The sequence below is a fragment of the Scyliorhinus torazame genome, chromosome 12 (genome assembly GCF_047496885.1).
Source record: "Scyliorhinus torazame isolate Kashiwa2021f chromosome 12, sScyTor2.1, whole genome shotgun sequence".
Classification (NCBI taxonomy): domain Eukaryota; kingdom Metazoa; phylum Chordata; class Chondrichthyes; order Carcharhiniformes; family Scyliorhinidae; genus Scyliorhinus; species Scyliorhinus torazame.
In genome coordinates this window covers 46,148,336-46,174,427 of record NC_092718.1, presented here as the reverse complement: position 1 = coordinate 46,174,427, position 26,092 = coordinate 46,148,336, and the positions used below count along the sequence as shown (strand labels likewise).

The window sequence follows — 26,092 nt, the reverse complement described above, 5'->3', positions numbered from 1 at the left end:
AGAGGTACCTGGAGGCTAATGACAATGGGGAGGTGCAAGTAGGGGTGGTCTGGGAGGTGCTGAAGGCGGTGGTCAGAGGAGAGCTGATCTCCATTAGGGCACACAAGGAGAGGGGGGAAGAGGAGAGAGAGGGAGAGGCTGATGGGGGAGATGGTGAGGGTGGATAGGAAGTATGCGGAGGCCCCGGAGGAGGGATTGCTTAGGGAGCGGCGCAGCCTCCAGGCTGAGTTCGTTTTGTTGACCGCCAGGAAGGCGGAGGCGCAGTGGAGGAAGGCGCAGGGGGCGGTATATGAATACGGAGAAAAGGTGAGCCGTATGCTGGCGCACCAGCTTTGGAAGCGAGAGGCAGCTAGGGAGAGCGGGGGAGTTAGGGATGGAGAAGGGAACATGGTGCGAAGTGCGGTGGGTATCAATGGGGTCTTCAGGGACTTCTACGAGGAACTGTACCGGTCTGAGCCCCCACTGGAAGAGGGAGGGATGGGTCGCTTCCTAGATCTGTTGAGGTTTCTGAGGGTGGAGGAGGGGCAGGTGGCAGGGTTGGGGGCGCCCGTTGGGTTGGAGGAGTTGGTCAAAGGGATAGGGAACATGCAGTCGGGGAAGGCACGGGGGCCGGATGGGTTCCTGGTTGAATACTACAAGAAGTATGCGGACCTGCTCGGCCCGCTGTTGGTAAGGACCTTTAACGAGGCAAGGAAAGGGGGGGCTCTGCCCCCGACGATGTCTAGAGTGCTGATTTCCCTGATCCTGAAGCGGGACAAGGATCCCCTACAGTCTGGGTTATATAGGCCAATCTCACTCTTAAATGTAGATGCAAAGTTGCTGGCAAAGATTTTGGCGATGAGGATAGAGGACTGTGTGCTGCAGGTCATACACAAGGATCAGACAGGGTTCGTGTAGGGGAGGCAGTTGAACACCAATGTACGGAGGCTCTTGAATGTTATAATGATGTCGGCGATGGAAGGGGAAGCAGAGATAGTGGCGGCGATGGATGCGGAGAAGGCTTTTGATAGGGTGGAGTGGGGGTGCCTGTGGGAGGTGTTGAAAAGGTTCGGTTCGGGGAGGGATTCATCAGCTGGGTGAGGCTGCTGTATGAGGCCCTGGTGACGAGTGTGGCCACGAACAGAAGGAGGTCAGAATATTTCCGGCTACACCGGGGGACAAGGCAGGGGTGTCCCCTGTCCCTCCTGCTCTTTGCACTGGTGATTGAACCCCTGGCCATGGAATTGAGGGAGTTGAGGAGCTGGAGGGGCTGGTGCGGGGTGGGGAAGAGCATCGGGTGTCGCTCTATGCGGATGATTTGCTGCTATATGTGTTGGGGGGAATGCCGGAGGTGATGAGGATCCTTAGGGAGTTTGGAGATTTCTCCGGGTACAAGCTTAATATGGGGAAGAGTGAGTTGTTCGTAGTGCACCCGGGAGACCAGGAGAGGGGGATTGGTGAGCCCCCGCTAAAAAGGGCGGAGAGGAGTTTCAGGCACCTGGGGGTCCAGGTGGCTAGGAGCTGGGGGGCCTTGCATAAGCTTAACTTCACGAGACTGGTGGGGCAGATGGAGGAGGAGTTCAAGAGGTGGGACGTGCTGCCACTCTCCCTGGCGGGTAGGGTGCAGTCAGTTAAAAGGACGGTGCTCCCGAGGTTTTTGTTCCTGTTCCAATGCCTCCCCATCCTGATCCTTAGGGCCTTCTTCAGGAGGGTTAACAGGAGCATTATGGGGTTTTTATGGGCCAGAAGACCCCGAGGGTGAGAAGGGTGTTCCTGGAGCGGTGCAGCGATGGGGGGGTGTTGACGCTGCCTAACCTCTGTGGGTATTATTGGGCCGCCAACGTGGCAATGGTGTGTAAGTGGTTGATGGAGGGGGATGAGGCGGCATGGAAGAGGCTGGAGATGCCGTCCTGTGTGGGCACGAGCCTGGAGGCGCTGGTGACAGCGCCGCTGCCGCTTCCTCCAACGAGGTACACCACGAGCCCGGTGGTGGCGGCTACCCTCAAAAGTTGGGGGCAATGGAGACGTCACAGGGGGGAGGTGGGGGCCTCGGTGCGGTCCCCGATTCGGGGGAACCACCGGTTTGTCCCGGGGAGGATGGACAGAGGGTTTCTGAGCTGGCACAGGGTAGGTATTAGAAGGATGGGGGACCTGTTTGTGGACGGGAAGTTCGCGAGCCTGGGCGAGGTGGAGAAGTTTGGGCTCCCCCGGGGAACACCTTCAGATATATGCAGCTAAGGGCGTTTGTTCGGCGGCAGGTGGTAGAGTTCCCACTGTTGCCGCCACGCGGGGTCCAAGACAGGGTGCTGTCGGGGGTGTGGGTTGGAGAGGGGAGGATCTCGGCAACGTATCAGGTGATGCAGGAGGAGGAGGAGGCCTCAGTGGAGGAGCTAAAGGGTAAGTGGGAGGAGGAGTTGGGTGAGGAGATTGACGAGGGGATGTGGGTGGATGCCCTGGGGAGGGTGAACCCTTCCTCCTCTTGCGCGAGGCTCAGCCTCATACAGTTTAAGGTGCTGCATAGGGCTCACATGACCGGGGCAAGGATAAGCCAGTTCTTTGGGTGCGAGGACAGGTGTGTTAGGTGCTCAGGGAGCCCAGCAAATCACACCCACATGTTCTGGGCCTGCCCAGCGCTGGAGGACTTTTGGAAGGATGCAGCGAGGACGGTGTCGAGGGTGGTAGGTTCCAGGGTTAGTTTGTTTCTCGTTTTTCATTTTTTCTTGAGTGGGAGTGTATTTTTGCCTTTGTGTTGATGAAGGCTGTTAATTTATTATTTATGTTCTGTATTTTGTTGCTGATATATTGTGAAAATTTGAATACATTTTTTTTAAAAAGTAATTAGGCAAACATTTGACTTGAAATCAATCAGAATGGGGTTAATGGGTTTGACCTTGATTTTGAGGAATAGTGTAAGATGGGTAATCGTGAGTTGACCGACCATTTGCCATCTCTTTTGGTGAATTCAAGATTTGACTCCGATTACTGATCCAGAAAGAGTGAAATGCACCATTACTGAACACCAAACCATTGCAAGGACTGATGAGTAACTTTGCCTCCTTTTCTATCATTAACTGTGCACCGGCAACATCATCAGAATCCTGGACTGGACAAGTCACAGAGGCTGGCGGTGGCTGCGAGCTGAATTAACATGCACAACTCAGACTGAAGCACCCTGATTGATGACTCGTATCAGCACTGATGTCAGTTCAAATCCCTCACCCTGTTAGGTTCAGTATCTACTCCAAGCTAAAATATCAAGTGATTCCATTCCCACTGTTCCAACAAAATATTGAAGAAAATCAGAAGTGCAAAATAAACAACTGGCTGTACGATTGATAATTATAAGCAACAATTGAGTTAAGAATTAATATGCTGATTCGGATAATCGCTTATAAGCCTATATATGGTGCGAACAGAGCACAAAACTGTTCTTGTCAGATGCATAATAAAATGGGCTTTCCATAACGATACATCTCAGGTTGTAAAAATATCTACATTTATTTATTTAAGAGGGTTTTACATTTAAACAGTGTACATTAATACTTGGTATGCTTTATGGGTGAATTTTATTATATCAGTGATGGGTAGTGCTGAGTGACAGGCAACAATTGGTCTATCCTTGACAGTGTGAAGACCCGAACTTGTAGTGTAATGTGTCTGTTATATTACAATATTATTACTCTTTTTGTCTCGCCGAGTTGTTGAAATATAGACATAGTCTTCCACTGATGATAAAGTAATTTAATGAGTAACATAAAATAATCTCGTGAGTTCCTTTTACTTAATACTAAACTAGGAAACAAACAAATAACTGTACATTAAACTATTAAATAAGATAATGCTAAATACTGATATCTATTAACTTCTTCTCTCCAGCTCTGTACTCTCTGCCCTCCAGACACACTCTCCACTAGGAAAGTGTGGGGAAACCTTTATATAGGTCCTGATAGTGTGGCCATATAGTGTTCAGTTGCCTGTACTAACTTAACATAGTCTGATCATGTATTACTACATACAGAGATCACTACAGTGTCCAGGCTTTTTGTGTTTCGGGAATGTGAGTGGTAAAGTTAATGATCAAGCAATACCTGAAACAAAATCATGCAAGATATCTGAGGCCAGGATTATCAGCCTTAGCTTAAACCATACTCTTTCCTCAGAGGCAGAAGGTTCATTCAATCCTACTTTACAAAGATTACATAAGAAAGGATGACTCTTTAGTGCAGTACTGAAGGAATCTTGCACTATGGTAGAAGCGTTGTTTGGCACATCCACCCTTTGTAAAAGATCCCATGATATTATCTGAAGAGCGTTCACCCTGATGCACGAGGGTGAACTCAAAAAGTACTTCATTGAGGCTGTAGGGCATCTTAGGACATCCTAAGGCCCTGAAAGGTGCTGTGTATACACAAGCTCTTTCTTAACAGGTGCGCATTCAGAAAAATTAATGGAATAGACAGTTTAAGATTATCAATGCAATGTTCTTTCACTGATGTGGAAGAGCCAGATAATTAATCCCTGCCTGTGGCACTGCAGGTGTGAAAACCTTCCTAATACATTCAATGATCCCTGATGAATTATCCTCAAAATCCTAGATCTACTTTAAACATGTAGAAAGTGCAACTAGAATTAGCAGGATGCATAGGTCCTGCAGACTTTGTAGGTCCATTAAACAGTTTGGACAATTAGAAAAACTCTGAACTCTTCCATCCTACAGACACACAAGAACAAAGCCAGATAAGAAGGAAGTGAATGAAAGGAACTTTTAAAACCGAGAATCTAAAGCAATGAAACCAATTATTTCAAGCAAAATAAAAAGTTTTTATTCTTCAAATATTCTGATGGTGATAAAGGTGACTGGTGTAATTCAGTGGAGGCATCTGTCAGACACAATACAGTGTCAGATCTGGGGCCCAGCACAAAAGGAAATCCATGCAACGCCACCAATATTATCCATGATGTTCAAAGGTTAGCAGGAATATAGCCTTCAAAGATTTAAATCCTTTAAAAGTTCAAATACACCTACTAGTACTTTCAGATATGTTTATTCATTCTGTCCCTGCAGTAACCCCTGAGCTACCTAGCAGCTGCTACTTTGAATCTCCAGGCAAGTATCAGCAAGGGTGAAATATTATATCCTTTGTCTTCCATGGAGAAAAAAAAATCTGGATTGACTTTTGTTACAAAGAAGATTTCTGTTCAATTATTAAGAGCAAAGATTTAAAGAAATACTTCCCCATTGATTGTTATTACAATATATAAATGGTTGGTTAAAATTGTGCTTGCGGTGTTGGTAAGATTCAGGGGGTATGCCCTCTTCGTGCTGCTCAGCTCTACAAGAGAGGCTTGTACCTCTGACAGAACAGGAACAGAGGAACAAAGAGCAGAAGTGGGAGCTGTACCAGATACTTGCAAGTTCAACTTCCAGTGCAAAAGTTTGAAAATCATGAGAGAGGTCCCACTTGATTGTCACTTTTTAAAATAATGTTGTGCCCATTTATCAAAAACCGCGATTTAATGTTCGCGTTGACCCAGCTACAGGCTGGAAACAGGTGGGAACACCTTGTCAATCGTTTTCAGGAGGCCCAATGGACTTTTAGAACAATCAAGCACTTACCTGGGCAGCGCCGGGCTTCCCATTTGATTAAACCCAATGCCAAGGGAAAAAACTCCGCCCATTGAGACGTGCTGGCCTGTCAAAGACTCCAGACGGTACTGCACTGCAGCCTTCGCCAGGGCTCAACAACGGGATCTTGGAGAGAGGCAAATGTGAGTGGGATGGGGGTAACAGGGAGGTGGAGGTACCAACAAGTGGAAAGGGGGTTTGATAGTAAGGGTAGAGGGTGGCTCCACATGTTGCTCCTTCCCAAAGCCAGGATTCCCTGATCGAGCAGAGTGATGAGTACGAGGTGAACTTTGCCCCACAGTAGGCCACAGGCAAATCGATTGGCACTTACTTAGTGGTTCTCCTACATGGCAAGTTGTTAGTTGAATTCCAGCAGTGGTGGGATGAGATTGTTAAGTGTTGTACCTTAAGTGGCTACTTAAGAACATAAGAACTCGGATCTGGCCCTTCGAACCTGCTCCGTCATTCAATGAGATCATAGCTGATCGTTTGTGGACTCAGCTCCACTTTCCCGCCCGAACACCATAACCTTTTATTCCTTTATTCTTCAAAAAACTATCTATCTTTATCTTGAAAACATTTAATGAAGGAGCCTCAACTGCTTCACTGCCAGGGAATTCCATAGATTCACAACCCTTTGGGTGAAGAAGTTCCTCCTAAACTCAGTCCTAAATCTACTTCCCCTTATTTTGAGGCTATGTCCCCTAGTTCTGCTTTCACCTGCCAGTGGAAACAACCTCCCCGCATCTATCCTATCTATTCCCTTCATAATTTTATATGTTTCTACAAGATCCCCCTGGAACCTTCTAAATTCCAACAAGTACAGTCCCAGTTGACTCAACCTCTCCTCGTAATCCAACCCCCTCAACTCCAGGATTAATCTAGTGAATCTCCTCTGCACACCCTCCAGCGCCAGTCCATCCTTTCTCAGGTAAGGAGACCAAAACTGAACACAATACTCCAGGTGTGGCCTTACTAACACCTTATACAGTTGCAGCATAACCTCCCTAGTCTTAAACTCCATCCCTCTAGCAATGAAGGGCAAAATTCCATTCGCCTTCTTAATCACCTGTTGCACCTGTAAACCAATTTTTTGTGACTCATGCACTAGGACACCCAGGTCCCTCTGCACAGTAGCTTGTTTTAATATTTTAGCATTTAAATAATAATCCCTTTTGCTGTTATTCCTACCAAAATGGATAACCTCAACATTTGTCAACATTGTATTCCATCTGCCAGACCCTAACCCATTCACTTAAACTATCCAAATCCCTCTGCAGACTTCCAGTATCCTCTGCACTTTTTGCTTTACCACTCATCTTAGTGTCGTCTGCAAACTTGGACACATTGCACTTGGTCCTCAACTCTAAATCATCAATGTAATTCTGAACAGTTGTGGGCTAACACTGATCCCTGAGGGACATCACTGATTGCCAAACAGAGAAACACCTATTAATCCCCATTCTTTGCCTTAATTGGACCTTAATTAACCTCTGGACGAGCAGGTTGCCCTCCACCGTTCCTGCCTGAAGATTGGTCAAGAGGAACATTCACACATATGAACATTAAAGTTAGAAGTAGGCTACTCAACCTCTTGAGTCTGCTCCGCCATTCAATATGATCATGGCTGATCTGATTGTGACCTCCCACCTACCTAATTTCCCAGACAGCAGGCTACACTACCAGCCCTACCTGCCCAGTCTGCCTAGTGTTCTCCCGGGATATAGACACATAGAAATATAGAAAATAGAAGCAAGCGGAGGCCTTTGGGCCCTTCGAGCCTGCTCCACCATTCATTATGATCATGACTGATCGTCAAGTTCAATACCCTGATCCCACCTTCCCCCATATCCATTGATCCATTTTGCCCAAAGAGCTATATCTAATTCCTTCTTGAAATTACACAGCATTTTGGCCTCAACTACTTTCTGTGGTAGCAAATTCCACAGATTCACCACGCTCTGGGTGAAGAAATTTCTCCTCACCTCAGTCCAAAATGTTTAACCTCTTATCCTCAAACTATGAACCCTAGTTCTGGAGACCCCCAACATCAGGAACATTCTTTCTGAATCTACTCTGCATAATGCTGTTAGAATTTTGTAAGTTTCTATGACATCCCCACTCACTCTTCAAAACCTCTGCCTGAGGTGAGCAGGCCCCCCCATGTGTGATTATCCCAACGTGAGATAGCCCACCCAGCTGGCGTGGACAGGGTCCCACATTTGGACAGCATGGATGCCTGGCTTGTATACCATTGAGAAAAAGAAAGGTCAAGATGCACGGTGTCTGCTGTAATAATGTTATTCAAAGGACCAGATATCCTGATTACATGAAAACTAAATTTTTGGAACCTTCCTATTATGGAATTTTGGAAAGTGCTCTGATTGTGTGTGGAGGTTTCCTGTATATACCAGAGATTTACCACTTACTCACTCCTCAGGAATGAGGGCATGGGGAACTGCACACACAAGGGTTGCAACAGGTATTGTTGGGCAGCACAGGCTTTGCCTTGAGCCTGTTGGGTGACAGGGAGTTGGAGAGGATGCTGCAGAGAGAGAAAGCTCCATGCCATGCTCTCTACCAAGTTGGAGCCAGACTCCATCAGCCCCCTTAACAATGATGGGAACTTGCCTGGACACACCCAGTTATTCAGTGTTCATGCCCAATCACTGGTCATCTGTATGCCACCACATGCATGGATCTGAGTCTGCTACAGCAATTCACATTTACCAACTCGTTCTCTGGTGAGCTGGCAAACGGCCCAACATTTCATCCTGGCCTGTCTGCAGCCCGTCCATGTGCATGGCACGGTGACACAGTGGTTAGCACTGCTGCCTCACAGCGCCAGGGTTCTGGGATCGATTCCGACCTCGGGTGTCTGTGTGGAGTTTGCACGTTTTCCCCGTGTCTGCATGGGTTTCCTCTGGGTGGTCCGGTTTCCTCCCACAACCCAAAGATGTGCAGGTTAGGTGGATTTACCATGGCCAATGCGTGGGGTTACTCGGAAGGGGGGATGGGGGGGAGGGGGGGGGGGGTGGGCCTGGATAAAGTGCTCTTTCTGAGGGTCGGGGCAGAATTGATGGGCCAAATGGCCTCCTTCTGCTATTGTAGGGATTCTATGCCCAGTGACTCCCCAAGTGCTGATCCCAACTCTGAGTCAACCTCAAAGCTGAGTACAGTGCCAGTGTCTGAGCTGATGGCTGTGAGTATCAGATTAATTGACAGAGGCCCTTCATCAATGCTGTGCTCTTCTCATTCCACCTTCTGGGGCTGCTGTGACTGAACCGGCAGCAGATCTTGGGTGTCTGAAGAGGAAGGTTGAAATGAGGGTTATCGGTTGTGAAGGGAAGGGAAGCAGGAGGTCCATGGCAGTGCCATTTGCAGCTTGCTCACCATGTCAGGTAGCAGGATGAGGGTATGTTGGGAGTTGAGCAGGAACACAAGGAACATGCGGTTTTCCTCAATTTTCTCAGCAACTTTGGATGCTACAGACTCCTTCGCAGCCAGCACCATGATGCAGAGAACCATCTCCCCTACAGGAGTCACGAGACACAGGCAGGGGGCTGGTTTAGCTCAGTGGGCTAGACAGCTGGTTTGGATGCAGAACAAGGCCAGCAGCGCGGCTTCAATTCCCGTACCAGCTGAGAATTCTGAATTCTCCCTCTGTGTACCCGAACAGGCACAGGAATGTGGTGACTAGGGGCTTTTCACAGTAACTTCATTGCAGTGTTAACGTAAGCCTACTTGTAACAATAAAGATTATTTATTTATTTATCCTTGTTCCCTGCGAGCGCTCCTCTTCTCTCTCTTATTGTGTGCCACCTTGTCTTGCAAGAGAAAGGTTGAAAGTTAATGATTCTAAAGCACTGCATTCAGGTAAGATACCTGCTATAGTTGAATAGCTAGAGGCATCTGATGGCAGCAAGAGGTGGATGGGGGATCAGTTTTATGTTATTTGTTGTAGCCGGAAAGAGAAATAATCAGAGGTGACACATGACGAGTTCATATAACATACTGCAAGGGCTTTATTTACAAGGTGCTGCTCAGACAATGATGAACTCCACAAAAGTCCGCAAAATGCTCCAATGACACCAGTGCATTACATCTGACATTACACCAGCCGGTGGTGTTACTTTGATACTTAGCACCCCGCGCTCTTTACTCCTTTAGTGTCCTTGGCATTTTTACTGAATCAAACACTTCAACACATTATACCATAACTAATGTTGTTATGTTACAGATACATATGAACATTAGTAAGACTGTGTCTCGGATGGACCTTTGTCTAATTTTGTCAGAACACATGTTCAGGAACTTGGCTCTTAGGGGCTCTGGGTGTATCTTCCTGTACACTGGCCAGTGTTATACCTGGGGAAGCTAACTCAGGCACTATCTCCGATTGTGTGGATGATTCTTTCATAACAGAGTCTGTAATTTTGGCAGTTGTGCTCCTCAAGTCTGGCATGTCACTATCCATACAGTCTGTGGTGAAAACATCTGTTACAGATTATGTACTCTCACCAAAAGAGAAAATGCTGGAAAATCTCAGCAGGCCTGGCAGCATCTGTGAGGAGAGAAAAGAGCTAACGTTTCGAGTCCAGATGACCCTTTGTCAAAGCTTTTGGTTTCAGATTCCAGCATCCACAGTAATTTGCTTTTATTCTGTACTCTCACTACGCAGACAATAATTTGTCACTGTGCCGATGCCAAATTCATTCATCGTCAGATTGTACAATATAGGAAATCAGATCCGTTTTGAGTAATACAATTGCTGGAGTCCATTTTTAGCCTGAGGTGTAGTTTCTCACAAAAACTCTGCTTTTGGAATGTTGTTCCCTTCTCGCCACTTGTGTCTGATGTTGTTACCTGACTATATCTGAAGTTGAAAGGGGAGTAAAAAGGTTGAACTGCGTGCTTAGTTTCCCTTTGAACTCCAGGGTAGTCGGTGAGCTTTATGTTGCAGAGTGCACAGTGTTTCTGCATGTTATTAGAAAGCTATTGATATGTTCATGTAGAGAGCCTTTATCCTTCAAAACCATCACTGCATGCTTGAGTGATTGTACAAAACGTCCAGCTAAGTTATTGGTAGCTGGATGGCAGGGGGCAGATTTGATATGGCAAATTCCACACACCTTCAGGTGGTCCTCGAATCCGGCTAATGTGAGCTGAGGACCGTTCCAGCTCACGGGTTGTTAAGGTGTCCCGAATCTTGCAAATACCTCCCAAACCTTTCTATGGTCTGCTCCGTAATTGTCAATTTCATGATGGCAATCTCCGGCCACTTCGAATGCACGCCAACCATGACCCAAAAATTGTGCCTTCAACTGATCCCGCATAATAGACATGTATTCTTTGCCGAGGTGTGGTAGGCCATTCTCATGGTTGCAAAGGTTGTAGTGGAGGTGCATTCTCAATGTGCGCAAAATTGGCATATCCCCACCTTCTCCTCTATTTGGGCATCCAACCCAGGCTACCAGAAGTAGCTTCTCACCAACTGCTTCATTCTAACTACACCGGGATGACCCTCGTGCAGCTGTTCAAGGATTCTACTTCGTAAACACGGCGGAATTATTACTCTATCAGTGATTATCCCACAACGATGCTCCATTTTCTACTGTCAACTCAAGTTGCATGCTAAGATAGGGTTTGAGGTTTGGATTATTTCTTTGCTCTTGTGTTAGAGTGCCTTTTGAATCATGTCCAACATCTTCCCCATCACCGGATCTGTTTGCTAAATTTTCGCACTTGAGAAGACATTACCAGAACATTTTCCACATGAGACAGAATATGTCATTGAAGTGTTCATCAGATTCGTGCTCATCTTTTTGGTCTTGTTGATCTTGTAGTGGCAGTCGAGACAATGTGCCGTGTTCACGTCCTGTTCAGACCTACGATATTCAATTACATAATCACATGCCGACAAGATTAACATCCAACATTGTAATCGACTCGCAGCATGTGAAGAGATACCCTTCAGCGGCCCAAACATTGCTGTTAAGGGACGATGATCAGCCAATAGAGTAAATTGATGTGAAAATAAATTTTAATGGAACGTTCAAATATCAAAAATAATGCTGAAAGCTTCTTTCTCAAGTTGAGCATAGTTGTACTCAGTATTAGTCAATGTCCTGGAAGCAAATGCTGTTGGTCACTCTTCACCTGAAGGCATTATATGCGAGACTACTGCTCCATAGTGTGATGCGTCGCAAGCAAGCTGCAGATTCAATTTTGGGTTATAATGTACCAATAAATCAGATTCCTGTAATTATTTTGACATTTTGATAAGCATCCTCACAATCTTTCACCCAGAGCCAAGCTTGCTTGTTGCAAAGTAACATGTGTAAAGACTTCAGCCTTGTTGCTAAGGGCGGTACAAACTTTCCACAGTGAATAGAAGGTTTTAAAAATTCGCATTTCTCTTTCTTTGTCCTGGGATTAGCCTTGCAAGGCTAGCTTCTAGGTTTTTACATGCTCTACATCATTCGAACCTGTAATCAAAATGACCTCCAGGTACCATTGTACTCCCGATAGCCCAATCAAGGGAGCCAGTGCTCCCGTTACCCAGAATGAAGCCGACAATACTAGAACAGACCCTTGCGTGTTACTATGGTCAGTAACAGATAGTTACATCCATTTGTAGATAGGCTTGGAAGAGATCAATTTTGCTAAATGTTTGGCTACCTGAGAGGCCTGCAAAAAGACCTTCAATAAGTGGTCGAGGGTAATGATCAGCACATAATACAGGGTTGATAGTCGTTTTTGAATATGTGTACTGAACCATCCTTCTTTAAGACTAGGACAATTGAGGTTGCTCAGTTGCTGTGGTAACAGGCTAAATTACTTTTATCTTCAGTAACCTCTCGAGTTCTTCTTTCACTTTAGGTCATATGGATAGGGTGCGGTATGCGCTTTCAAACTCTTTGGTGCGCTGTCTGCCTTTATCTTGAGTTTCACTTCAACCCTAGTCATGGATCCAAGTGACTCCTCGAGTACCTTTGCATATACTCCCGGATGTGGATGAAGCTCGTTGGTAGAATCAACAAATTGGTTCACAACGGCCCAATTTAGTTTAATTTTCCTTAACCAAGATCTCCCAAACACTGCTGGAAAGTTTCCTTGAACAATGTGAAAAGGCGACGCCACAGTCACCTTGATGAAGCCCTTCAGTGGCACGACCTCCTCGGTATATGTCCTTAATGCCACATCAGATGGTTGGAATGCCAGATACTTCCATTTCTGAACATATATCGATTCAGGTATAAGTGATACCGCAGCGCCCATATCCACTTTCATCCTAATAGTGCTCCCATTTAATTTTGGATAGATCTAAAATCCTTGTACTGCTAGAACATTGCACTAAATTCCTTAAGCTGACTTGACACTTGGTACTCCGTGAGTCTTCAGTTGGACCACTTCATTGGTAAATTTGCCCTGTAGATTTTGCAGTATTTTTCTTGGTTAACTTCCTTTGTGCTGATGAAGGTTGGCACGACCAACATGCCTTGGAAAGGAGGCCAAATTTACCACAATTTCTGCATTTGTTCTCCTTGATGCATCAATCTCCAGCTTCATGTCCCACTTGATTGCAGCGATAACTTGGCAGGTTCTTTGAGGACCTGCTTCGCATAGATTTCCATCTTGTGGACTCGAACTCCAATCAGCGAAGGTTCTCTTGCAGGAAGTTCCGTAGACGTTGCGATTTCGATAGCTGATTTTAGAGTTAATGCACCTTTAATCAACAATTTTCTTTGGATAACTTTATTCCTGAGTGTAGCGCACAATGACTTACACAAGTCGAGAAGTGATGAAGTCTATCGAGGTTTTATTAAGCAAGACTTGTTCCCCAGCAGCTCAGTTACAGAATGCGGCTGCTGGGAGAACTCGAGCTCTTATACTCCACCTTCAGGGCGGAGCCAGAAGTCGGCAGATCCAACCAGGACCTGGGACCTGTCAGCCAATAGCCTGTCGGCTTCACAGGTACCATATTACCCCTAATACATACCACCACATTCACCCCTTGTTAAAAAGGAACCCGGCGGGGTGGTGGTTCGCATGGTGGTAGGGGTTTACAAGGCTGGTCCTGGAACAAATTTCGAAGTGGCTATGCATTTTTAGCCCAACATTTAGCTATGTACACGTTTGTGTCAGAATTATTTACAACAAAATTATTTACAACAGAATTCTTGTTTTCTTGGTGTCACGCAGATTCCACGAGTCGAGCGGGTGCCCTGGTCATCCTCGTCGATCGCCTCAGCCCCGGTGGTGGTGCAGGTGATGGCTCGGGCACTGTCGTCTCCGGGAGCATTGCGCTGTTCGTTCCTGTTTCTTTACTCCTGGGCGGGCACGGGAGGAGGACCGATCCACCCGGGAAGGGGGTGGTCGTGGGGTGCGCCGGTGGCAGGGAGGGGGTGATCGGTGTTGGGTGTGTGTGTGTGTTGCCAGCGGGCGCCAGGTCTCACAGGGAGACCGTGTCCTGTCGGCCGTCGGGGTACGCCACGTAGGCGTACTGAGGGTTTGCGTGGAGAAGGTGAACCCAGTCGACCAACGGGTCTGATTTGTGCGCCCGCACATGTTTCCGGAGCAAGATGGATCCTGGGGCTGCCAGCCAGGTTGGCAGCGACGTTCCGGAGGAGGACTTCCTAGGGAAGACAAGCAGGCGCTCATGAGGCGTTTGGTTAGTGGTGGTACACAGCAGCGACCGGATGGAGTAGAGAGCATCCGGGAGGACTTCCTGCCACCGGGAAACTGGGAGATCTCTGGACCGTAGGGCCAGTAGGACGGTCTTCCAGACCGTACCGTTCTCCCTCTCTACTTGCCCGTTCCTCCGGGGGTTGTAGCTGGTCGTCCTGCTCGAGGCAATGCCCTTGCTGAGCAGGAACTGACGCGGCTCGTCGCTCATGAAGGAGGACCACCTGTCGCTATGGATGTACACGGGGAAACCGAACAGTGTAAAGATGTTGCTGATGGCTTTAATGACTGTGGCCGCTGTCATGTCGGGGCAGGGGATAGCGAAGGAGAAACGGGAGTACTAGTCCACCACGTTCAGGAAGCATGCTTTGCGGTTGGTGGAGGGGAGGGGGCCTTTGAAATCCAAACTGAGGCGTTCAAAGGGGTGGGAAGCCTTTATCAGGTGCGCTGTATCTGGCCTGAAAAAGTGCAGTTTGCACTCTGCGCAGATTTGGCAGTTCCTGGTGACTGTACGGACCTCCTCCACAGAGTAGGGGAGGTTGCGGGACTTTACGAAATGGGAGAATCGAGTGACCCCCGGGTGGCAGAGGTCCTCGTGGAGGGCTTGGAGGTGGTCTATTTGTGCGTTGGCACATGTGCCGCGGGATAGGGCATCGGACGGCTCGTTCAGCTTTCCGGGACGATACAAGATCTCATAGTTATAGGTGGAGAGCTCAATCCTCCACCTCAAGATCTTGTCATTCTTGATTTTGCCCCGCTGTGCAATATCGAACATAAAGGCTACCGACCGTTGGCCAGTGAGGAGAGTGAATCTCCTGCCGGCCAGGTAATGCCTCCAATGTCGCACAGCTTCCACTATGGCTTGGGCTTCCTTTTCCACTGAGGAGTGGCGGATTTCTGAGGCGTGGAGGGTCCGGGAGAAAAAGGCCACGGGTCTGCCCGCTTGGTTGAGGGTGGTCGCCAGAGCTACATCGGATGCGTCGCTCTCGACCTGGAAGGGGAGGGACTCGTCGATCGCGTGCATCGTGGCCTTTGCGATATCCGCTTTGATGCGGCTGAAGGCCTGGCGGGCCTCTGTTGACAGGGGAAAGGTAGTGGACTGTATTAACGGGCGGCCTTGTCTGCGTACTGGGGAAACCACTGGGCGTAATATGAAAAGAAGTCAAGGCAGCGTTTCAGGGCTTTGGAGCAGTGGGGGAGGGGAAATTCCATAAGGGGGCGCATGTGTTCGGGGTCGGGGCCTATCACTCCATTGCGCACTACGTATCCCAGGATGGCCAGACGGTTGGTGCTAAAAACGCATTTTTCCTCGTTATATGTAAGGTTCAGGGCGTTAGCGGTCTGGAGGAATTTTTGGAGGTTGGCGTCGTGGTCCTACTGATCGTGGCCGCAGATGGTTATGTTGTCGAGATACAGGAACGTGGCCTCCAACCCGTGCTGGTCAACCATTCGTTCCATCTCCCGTTGGAAGACCGAGACTCTGTTCGTGACGCCAAATGGGATCCTTAGGAAATGGTAGAGCCGCCCGTCTGCCTCGAATTCTGTGTACTTGCGGTCACCTGGGCAGATGGGGAGCTGGCGGTATGCGGACTTGAGGTCCACGGTGGAAAAGACCTTGCACTGGGCAATCCGATTGACCATGTCGGATATGCGGGGGAGAGGGTACGCATCTAGCTGCGTGTACCTATTGATGGCCTGACTATAGTCTACGACCATCCTCTGCTTCTCCCCGGTCTTCACGACTACCACCTGGGCTCTCCAGGGACTATTGCTGGCCTGGATTATGCCTTCCTTCAGCAACCCCTGGACTTCAGACCGGATAAACATCCGGTCCTGGGCGCTGTACCGACTGCTCCTGGTGGCAACGGGTTTGCAATCCGGGGTGAGGTTCGCAAACAAGGAGGCAGTTCAACCTTGAGGGTTGCGGGGCCGCAGATAGTGAGTGGGGGTATTGGGCCGCCGAATTGGAATGTTAGCCTCTGGAGGTTACACTGGAAATCTAATCCCAGTAATGTAGGCGCGCAGAGTTGGGGAAGGACGTAGAGCCTATAGTTCTTAAACTCCCTCCCTTGCACCGTTAGGTTCGCGATGCAGAACCCTTTGATCTCTACGGAATGGGATCCTGCAGCTAAGGAAATCTTTTGAGCGCTTGGATGAATGGACAGAAAACAGCGTCTTACCGTATCTGGGTGAATAAAACTTTCCGTGCTCCCGGAGTCGATCAAGCATGGCGTCTCCTATCCGTTGACCAGCACCGTTGTTGTCGTCGTGTGGAGCGTCCGGGGCCGCGATTGGTCCAGGGTCACCGAAGCCAGTCGTGGTAGTAGCGTCGCGGCGTTTTCTTCGGACCCCATGGAGCCGTCTATGCTGGGGTCCTTTGTTTTCAGCCAAGATGGCGGCGTCCATGGATCGCACACGGTCGGGGATGGACAAAATGGCCACCACCATGAATCGCACGTGGCCAGGGGGTCACAAAATGGCGGCACCCATCCTCCCCTCGTGGTGTCCGGGACCCAAAATGGCGGGGCCCGTGGGTCGCGCATGGATCGTTGGGGGGGGTTGGGGGGTTTTGGAATCTGCTGTCCTCGTTCTTCCCCGGGGATTACGGCGACCCCCCGGGACCGGCACACTGCCGCGTAATGGCCCTTTTTGCCGCAGCTTTTACAAATAGCTGCGCGGGCCGGGTAGCGCTGCCGGGGTTTTTTTACCTGCCTGCAAAAGTAGCAGCGGGCCCCACCGGGATGGTCTGACGTTCCAGCCGCGCAAGCTTGCGGGGGGGTGGGGGGTGCCGGGGAGTCGGTCGCAACGGGGGTCCACGGAGCCCAAGGGGCTGCCGCGCGGTCGGGGCCATAGGTGCGGGCATTTTGAGAGGCCACATCAAGGGAGGCCGCAAGGGCCCTTGCCTCTGAGAGTCCTAGTGACTCTCTTTCTAAAAGTCTCTGACGAATTTGGGGAGAAGTCATACCTGCCACGAATGCGTCTCGGATTAGCAGGTCCATGTGCTCGATCGCGCTCACTGACGGGCAGTTGCAGTTTTGTCCCAAAATCAGCAGAGTGCTGTAGAATTCATGGAGTAATTCTCCGGGAATTTGCCGTCTCGTCGCGAGTTGGTGGCGTGCGTAGACCTGGTTTACGGGCCGAATGTAGACGCCTTTCAGCAACGCGAGCGCCGTTGGGAAATCCTCCGCGTCTTCGATAAGCGTGTAGATCTCCGGGCTCACCCTGGAATGCAGGACCTACATTTTCTGCTCTTCTGTGGTCGGGCCGGGGGCCGTTCGAAGGTAGCCTTCGAAGCATGCTAGCCAGTGTTTAAACACGGCCGCCGAGGTTGCTGCATGGGGGCTGATCCGCAGGCACTCCGGTGCGATCCGGAGCTCCATAGTCTTTTAAGCTTGCTTAATGAATTGTAGCGCACAATGGCTTACACGAGTCCAGAAGTGATGAAGTCTATCGAGGCTTTATTAAGCAAAACTGGTTCCCCAGCAGCTCAGTTCCAGAATGCGGCTGCTCGGAGAACTCGAGCTCTTATACTCCGCCTTCAGGGCGGAGCCAGAAGTCGGCAGATCCAACCAGGACCTGGGACCTGTCAGCCAATAGCCTCGCGGCTTCACAGGTACCATATTACCCCAATACATACCACCACACTGAGGCCCCAAACTAATTGGTCGCAAAGTGTATCATTCTTAGACTGTCCAAATTTGTGATACTTTGCTAGCTTTCGCAGTGATGCAACAAATTACAAAATGTTTTCACTTCCTCCTGCGCACGATTGTGAAAGTAGAATCTTTCAGCTATTAATAGTGGATGGGGAGATAAATGTTCTTCCAAGACAGTCATTATATAACTCATTGTATAACTTGTCTCCAGGTTGAGTTGGGTACACAAAATTCTGTAGCAATGTGAATGTTTTCCTCCCAACTGAGCTGGGAAAGGTCGCAGTGTACAGCCCTGCTCGTGTCTGATTGGTTTAAGGAACGACTGGAACCTTGCTTCCCACGGTCCATTTCAGTGCCTCGTGCACAGTCTCCACAGCTGTACCCATGACAATGGTAAGTATACTGAAAACTTTGATCCTCCATTTGAAGTAAGTCCCCAGTAACTCACAGTTGTCCAACAGCATTTTTTGGAAACCCTTCCAATTGCAATAGCGGCTGTCGAGATCGACCTGCTGATTCACCGATGCCCCATACAAACTGTACAGTGTCCAAATATTTACTTTAGAGCTGTTTTTACTTTCCCAATGCTGATTTCGCCTTGGAGGCTGATGATATATCTCCCGACGGTATATGGGCCTGGATGATTCCATCTTCTGGCTCACAAAGTCGAAGTCAAAAGTACTTTTTCTTCCTTTTTGAAATGGTCCAGATCTCATCGCCAGTTTCTCTTTTATTATGTTCCTTGTAGTAGCCACATAGATTACATAGATTACATAGAACATACAGTGCAGAAGGAGGCCATTCGGCCCATCGAGTCTGCACCGACCCACATTAATCCCTCACTTCCACCTTATCCCCGCAACCCAAAAACCCCTCCCAACCCTTATGGACACTACGGGTAATTTAGCATGGCCAATCCACCTAACCTGCACGTCTTTGGACTGTGGGAGGAAACCGGAGCACCCGGAGGAAACCCACGCACACACGGGGAGAACGTGCAAACTCCGCACAGACAGTGACCCAGCGGGGAATCGAACCTGGGACCCTGGCGCTGTGAAGCCACAGTGCTAATCACTTGTGCTACCGTGCTGCCCCAATGAGAAAGAATCAGAGGTGCCACATGTCGAGTTGGTCTAACATAGTGCAAGGAGTTTATTTGCAAGATGCTGCTCAAACAGGGCACAATGCTGAACTCCACAAAATGCTCCGGTGATATCATTGCGTAACATTACACCAGCCAATGGTGTTGCTCTGATACATAACAAAGGTGCACTAACCAACACCACAACACCACAATCATTCAGATTTGGTGGGCATATGTTGCCCACCTAGATCTGAATGTGCACATCGCAAAATCACCACCCCAGTGCCCCAAAATGGGGCAAATAAATTACAAGCCCTGCACATTTCAAGCAGTCCAAATAATGACGACGTTTTTCCCTGAACTTAAGTCTTACCTTTAAAAGACTGAAGGAAATCATTCCAAAACTCTTGCTTGTGGCATACATTGTGTTGCATTTGTTCCGAATTGGATATAGGGTAAATACATATTGTACATTTATACCTATGGCACGACGGCATTTTCACATATTTCATCTATCCAATGTTGTAACACTTTCACCAATAGTTATGAACAATGTAATAATATTGAAAAAAAGGCTAATATAAACTCTTCCCTCTCATTTCTATGAAGTTTCTTGAAAAAGGTTTTCTGTCTGTTATGAGCCAAGGCAACAACTTTGTTGTGTTATGCTTCTTCATGTACTATAAACTGCTTCCTTGATGTATACTCTGACAAAGGAAGGTTCAGACTTGGAGATAGGTTTAACACATTTATTGAACAGGTAACAATTCTCCTACTTGAGTTCGACTCTTCTGCTAATCCTGCTATAGTAACTCAATCTAACTAACCAGTCTGCTCTAATCCATGTGGTGGGTGTGATGCTTCCTGATCTGCCCCTGTGTCTCTGAGTGTCGCCTATGAAAAGAGAAAAAGCATGTGTGCCCTGTCCTTTTATACGGGTACCCCCCCCCCCCCCCCCTTGTGGTAGTGTCACCTCTGGGTGTGTCTTGACTGCCCATTGGTCGTGTCTTCTCTTACTGACCTATTGGTTGAATGTCTGTGTGTCATAATGTCTCTGGTGCTCCCTCTAGTGTTTATTCAGTCCTAGTGTATCTACATTAACCCCTTGTGTATTTACAGTGATGCACATCAGCACAAACTTCACAGCCGACTAACATTGAAAGCAATGTTGATTTCCTTATCTTGCCAATAGTTATAATATGTTTTTAGAAATATATATGTCAGCCTTTCTATGAAACAGTTAAGGCGTGATGTGCTATTTATACTATTGTCAACTAAATGGTTTAACGCAGTAGCTGTGGCTCTCACTGTAGGTCTCTGTTTGTAATCACAATACCACAACAATATATAACTGAGACAAAGAATGATATTTAGGAGGTCATTCACTGTTGAGTACCTAAACCTTTCATACTTTTACTTCAGCAGGTGTTCGAATAAAAACTGCAGGACTTCTTGTCTCCAGTATTGGGCTATCTGATGGACAGATGAAACATTGAAAGGTATTTCATGGAATTATGGCAATTGTGGCGCTGGAAAATCAATTCCACTTACAGCTGAACCATACTCCTGAGGGAAGTTACAAATTGAAGTAGAAGTTGCATGGTGCTGGTCTGCTGGCCCGAGCTGGCTTAGAGATCTGTGCCAAAACAGGTAGGCCTGAGCCTCATGCTGTTCGAGGCTCCATTCCCTTCCTCCTTCCGGTGGTTCTCAGGATTATGAGGACAAAATAATAATAATCTTTATTAGTGTCACAAGTGGGCTTACATTTACACTGCAATGAAGTTACTGTGAAAATCCCCTAGACGCTCTGGCACCTGATGGAGAATTCAGAACGAGAATTATTTTGGGAGGAAACCGGAGAACCCGGAGGAAACGCACAAAGACACAGGGAGAACGTGCAGACTCCGCACATACAGTGATCAAAGCTGGGAATCAAACCCAGGTCATTGGCGCTGTGAGGCAACATGCTAACCACTGTGCTACCGTGCCACCCGGCAGCAAACAGAGTTCAGCTCAAGTTTAGAGCCATTTGTTTATTGAGCCTGCAGAATGACAGTACAAACCCCTTTATAATTTGACCGAAAATTACAATCACCAACACGGTTGGTTGTTACTGGTGTTCGTTGTGGGCCTGGCTCTGGAGATGAGCAGTCTCCATCCTTCATTCCTGATTGTAGCAACCACTGGAGTAACCACTGTTTTGATGTTATTCCTTTTTTATATAGTGTTCAAGTCACACCATCACACACCTGAGGTTGTTAACATTCTGTTGGATTGTCCAGCTTTGACTACCCCTTTACCCTGGTCCTCGCAGTGTCCTGAAGTATACGTATCTGAATTTGCAGGAGTATAGACAATTCTGTTATTGTTTAGCTGTTTACGCTACAGAAGAATAATATGATTTCCCTCCCACAGTGAGTGGTGCTTAGCTTCTAGCTTATTCAGATTTCAATGTTCTAACAGAAACTTCTACCTTTACCATTGTCCAGTTTCTAAATCAATCATGAGTCAGTTAGCTTATTCCCTCTGTGTGTCGAGTTAACCGTTTCATGTCCTTCAACCTGGTTTTAATTAGACTGCTAAATTGCGGACATCTGCTCCTGATCCCCAGGCAGCTAGGCATCAATTTCAGGCCACGGAGACATCAGGAATGGCCCATCGGGCAGGCCCTGAGAGGTAGAAGGTGATTGGGAAGGGGTTAAGCAGGGAGTCTGGCAGTGGATTTCAGGATCATTGTGGAGCTGGAAGGACTCCTTATACCCCCAGCTCCACATTCATCATCAAGTGTCTTTTAACAAACTTACCTTTTTTATGACCTTAAAAGGACTGCTGGTTAAGCCGTACGCAGACCTGATAATCCTCTACACTATAGAGTTAGCCTCACTGTGTTCAGGGCAGGCCTAACTGGGGAATGGTTCCCTCAACAAATTTATATGAAATATTCAAGAGCGCTAATGCCCATTTCAGGCATCCACCTGGGGCACCAAGAAAATGTCCCCCATAAATTTAGCAGTGATACAGATGCCTATGCACATGTGTGCGGGCATGCCAATGCTAAATCGGCACATCTTGCGGCTCCCTCTACTGCCTTAAGAATTGATGCCATGCATACAAATTTCTATCCCAATATTTCTGGCCAATGAGACCTCCTCTGTACCCAATCCTGCTGTAAAGAGATCTGAAGTGAGTCAATGTAAAACGGAAAAACACTCAGGTGAAAAAGAATTAGATGGGAGCAAACCTTGGACATTTCAGTATATGTGAGGGAAGCATTGTTGGTACTAAACACACAACACAATATTTCTATCTGCTAAATACTTCAAATGGCTAAGGTTGCACAGCAGTCTTCCAGGATAGCACTGGAGTCACCAATAATTAAATATAAATCTCCTGGACAAAGTTGCAAGCAACTCCAGAGAAAATAATACTTTTTTTTCCCATTTATTAATTCCAAAAATATGTTGAGAGGGATAAACATCTGTTTGCCTGGGTGGAGTGGTTGGAGGAAAAAGATTATCTGATTAAACCTCTGGCCTGACATTCAAGCAGAATTGGCAATCATACAAACATTGCACTGTAACAGAACATAATGCTCATGGTCATCACTGAGCTGTGTATTTAAAACATTATCACGACACTGCCTCTTAAAGCTCAGCCTCCTGATGAGCACTCTACATCAGAAAGGTCTTCTATTCCTCACACAGAGCTTCAACCTGGGGGCTAACATGACAGAACTGTAATCAAATTTATCTAATGAAGGCAGTGATTGACGGAACTTGCTACATTTTGGCCTCGGCAAGAAGCATGTTCAGATAATGGAAAAAGATAAAGCAGGAGTCTAAAGGAGAGGTCGGCATCTGACAAACTGACTGCACCAGATTTAAAGTGCCACTATGTGCAATGCTCATTTGTGGATCTACACAGTATATCATATCTGTATGCAACTGTCCCACACTGAATCCTCAACCCATTTCTCTTGTCAAATCCCTTGTGTGCGGGATATATTCTACAGTAACTCTAATTGCTCTTTTTTACCCCATTACCTTCTGGCCAATATTCAACAGTGATTGCATGAAACTATTCTGTTTGTGGGTTTGCTGCGTAAACTTTTGTCAATTTTAACCTATATTTGACATGCAGATTTTGCCCAAACCAGGAGAATGTACTACCATAAACAATCTGGCATCATTTACATGTTGTATGGGTATGCATCTTTTAAAATCAATTTTCAGTTGCAATAAATCTGAACTTAATTTAAAAAAAAAGACTTTTTCTTGTAATGTCAGCAGGAGAAGGACCACGGGCGGGATTCTCCATCCCACCGCACGGTGTGGCGCGCTCCCGCCGGCAGCGGGATTTTCCGTCCTGCATGCCGGCCACTGGTGTTTCCCATTGTGAGCACCCCCACGCCATCGGGAAATCCGCAGGTGTGAGCGCGCTGCCCGCGAAACGGAGGATCCCGATGGAGAATCCAGCTACACATTTTTATTGCTCTGCCCCAGGCAGAGATGGAGGGTGTTATTCTTGAGCCATTGCAGTCCTTGTTGCCATGACCTTCCAAACAATGCTCTGAGGGGATTCCAGATATTCAGCTGGTAAAGCCAAAATGCAATAGTGACATATGTCGATTTTGGGATGGGGTGTGCCTTTTCGGGCAGTTTAGAGGGGATGGCTCCATAAAAATGCTGCTCTTGCCATTCTCAGTGGTAAATGGCAGGTGATCAGGAGCTGTTGCTGAAGTAACCCAGGGAAGTCACCACATAGCATGCGGTGCATTGTCCATACTTCTGTCCGAAGCTGGATGTGGTGGATAATGAGAGCAGTGACACACGTGGCAATCAAATGCTTTCTCCTGAATGGTGCCAAACTTCCTGAGTGCCACTGAAACTATACCCATCCAGCAAAGTGGTGAATGTTCCATTACAACCAAAGCTTTGAGGGATTAGGATTGAGCCAATCATCACAGAATATCCAGGCTCTGTGCTGTTTTCTTGTAGCCATGTCAACTGAATCATCCAGCTTCTATGCTATGTATCTATTTTTAGAACACTAAATCATAGAATCATAGAACTTACAGTGCAGAAGGAGGTCATTCAGCCCTTCAAGTCTATACCGGCCCATGGAAAGGGCTCCCTACTTAAGCACACACCTCCACCCTATCCCCATAACCCAGTATCCCCACCTAACCTTTTGGACACTAAGGGGAAATTTAGCATGGCCAATCCACCTAAAATGCACATCTTTGGACTGGGGGAGGAAACCCACACAGACACGGGGAGAAAGTGCAAACTCCACACAGTCACCCGAGGCTTGAATTGAACCCTGGTCCCTGGGGCTGTGAGGCAGCAGTGCTAACCACTGTGCCACCGTGCTGCCCAAATGATCCATTCATATTTTGTGAATTAATTTAGTTCAATTCTTGGGCTATTTTTTTTAATTTTTATTTAGAGTACCCAATTGCTTTTTCCAATTAAGGGGCTATTTAGCGTGGCCAATCCACCTACCCTGCAAATCTTTGGGTTTGTGGGGGCGAAACCCACGCAGACACGGGGAGAATGTGCAAACTCCACACGGACAGTGACCCAGAGCCGGGATTCGAACCCGGGTCCTCAGTGCCGTAGGCAGCAATGCTAACCACTGTGCCACCGTGCTGCCCTAATCTTGGGCTATTTTAATGTTTTATTCTTTCATAGAATATTGTTATCATAGAATTTACAGTGCAGAAGGAGGCCATTCGGCCCATTGAGTCTGCACCGGCTCTTGGAACGAGCACCCTACCCAAGGTCAACACCTCCACCCTATTCCCATAACCCAGTAACCCCACCCAACACTTAAGGGCAATTTTGGACACTAAGAGCAATTTATCATGGCCAATCCACCTAACCTGCACATCTTTGGACTGTGGGAGGAAACCCGGAGGAAACCCACGCACACACGGGGAGGATGTGCAGACTTCGCACAGACAGTGACCCAAGCCAGAATCGAACCTGGAGCTGTGAAGCAATTGTGCTATCCACAATGCTACCGTGCTGCTTTCCTTGTATGTAAAGATGTACTATGGGAACTTCTATGATGGAACAAAAGAACTTTATGTACAAAGGCCGCATCGTGAGTCACGTGCTTGCAGCTAGACCACAGGTCACTCCACCACAAGGAAAAACTCCACAACCCGTGCTGGGTCTTGATTGGTTGTTGAGACTGGGCGACGTTTGCTCAGTATGGTTGCTCTTAAAGGGACTATCACCACATTGTAGTTCAATGATTTGCCTTGTCTTCCTCTACAGGGTTGGCTCCTTCTTGAACATGGTAATATGAGAGGGCGGCACGGTAGCACAGTGTGTAGCACTGTTGCTTCACAGCGCAGGGTCCCAGGTTCAATTCCTGGCTTGGGTCACTATCTGTGCAGAGTCTGCACGTTCTCCCTGTGTCTGTGTCTGTTTCCTCCGGGTGCTCCGGTTTCCTCCTACAAGTCCCAAAAGACGTGCTGTGAGGTGAATTGGACATTCTGAATTCTCCCTCTGTGTACCCGAACAGGTCGCCGGAGTGTGGCGACTAGGGGCTTTTCACAGTAACTTCATTGCAGTGTTAATGTGTAGCGCACAAAGACTCCGTGAGACGAATAGAGTGAAGTCGATGAGGCTTTATTAAGCGTGTCTGTTCCCCCGCAGCTAGATAGTAAACTGGCCTGCGGGGGAAGACTCCAGCTTCTTATACTCCGCCTTCAGGGTGGAGCTTGAGGTCAACGGCCAACCAGGACCCGGGATCTGTCAGCCAATGACATTAGGGCTTCCAGTCCCACATGACCCCCAATACATACTACCACATTCACCCCTTGTCAAAAATGAACCCGGCGGGGTGATGCTTCGTATGGTGGTAAGGGTTTACAGGGCTGGTCCTGGGAGGACAAAACATTCACATGGCAATACAGTATTGGACAATTTTGTCCTGTTGCAACTATTTACAGAGGGTATAGGAAGAAAAGCAAAATGTTCTTGTGAACAGTCCATATTTGTTTTACATCGACGCCACGAGTCGGTCGGGCGGTCTGGTCATCCATGT

General features: G+C 47.7%; 1 long non-coding RNA gene across 1 annotated transcript in view; it reads left to right on the top strand.

Moving 5' to 3' along the window:
• LOC140387549 (uncharacterized) overlaps positions 1-26,092 on the top strand; it is a 222,580-nt gene that overhangs the window by 131,069 nt on the left and 65,419 nt on the right. The window contains exon 2 of the long non-coding RNA XR_011933895.1: positions 20,459-20,532. This is a non-coding gene — a long non-coding RNA (uncharacterized lncRNA). The remainder of the gene's footprint in view (positions 1-20,458; positions 20,533-26,092) is intronic.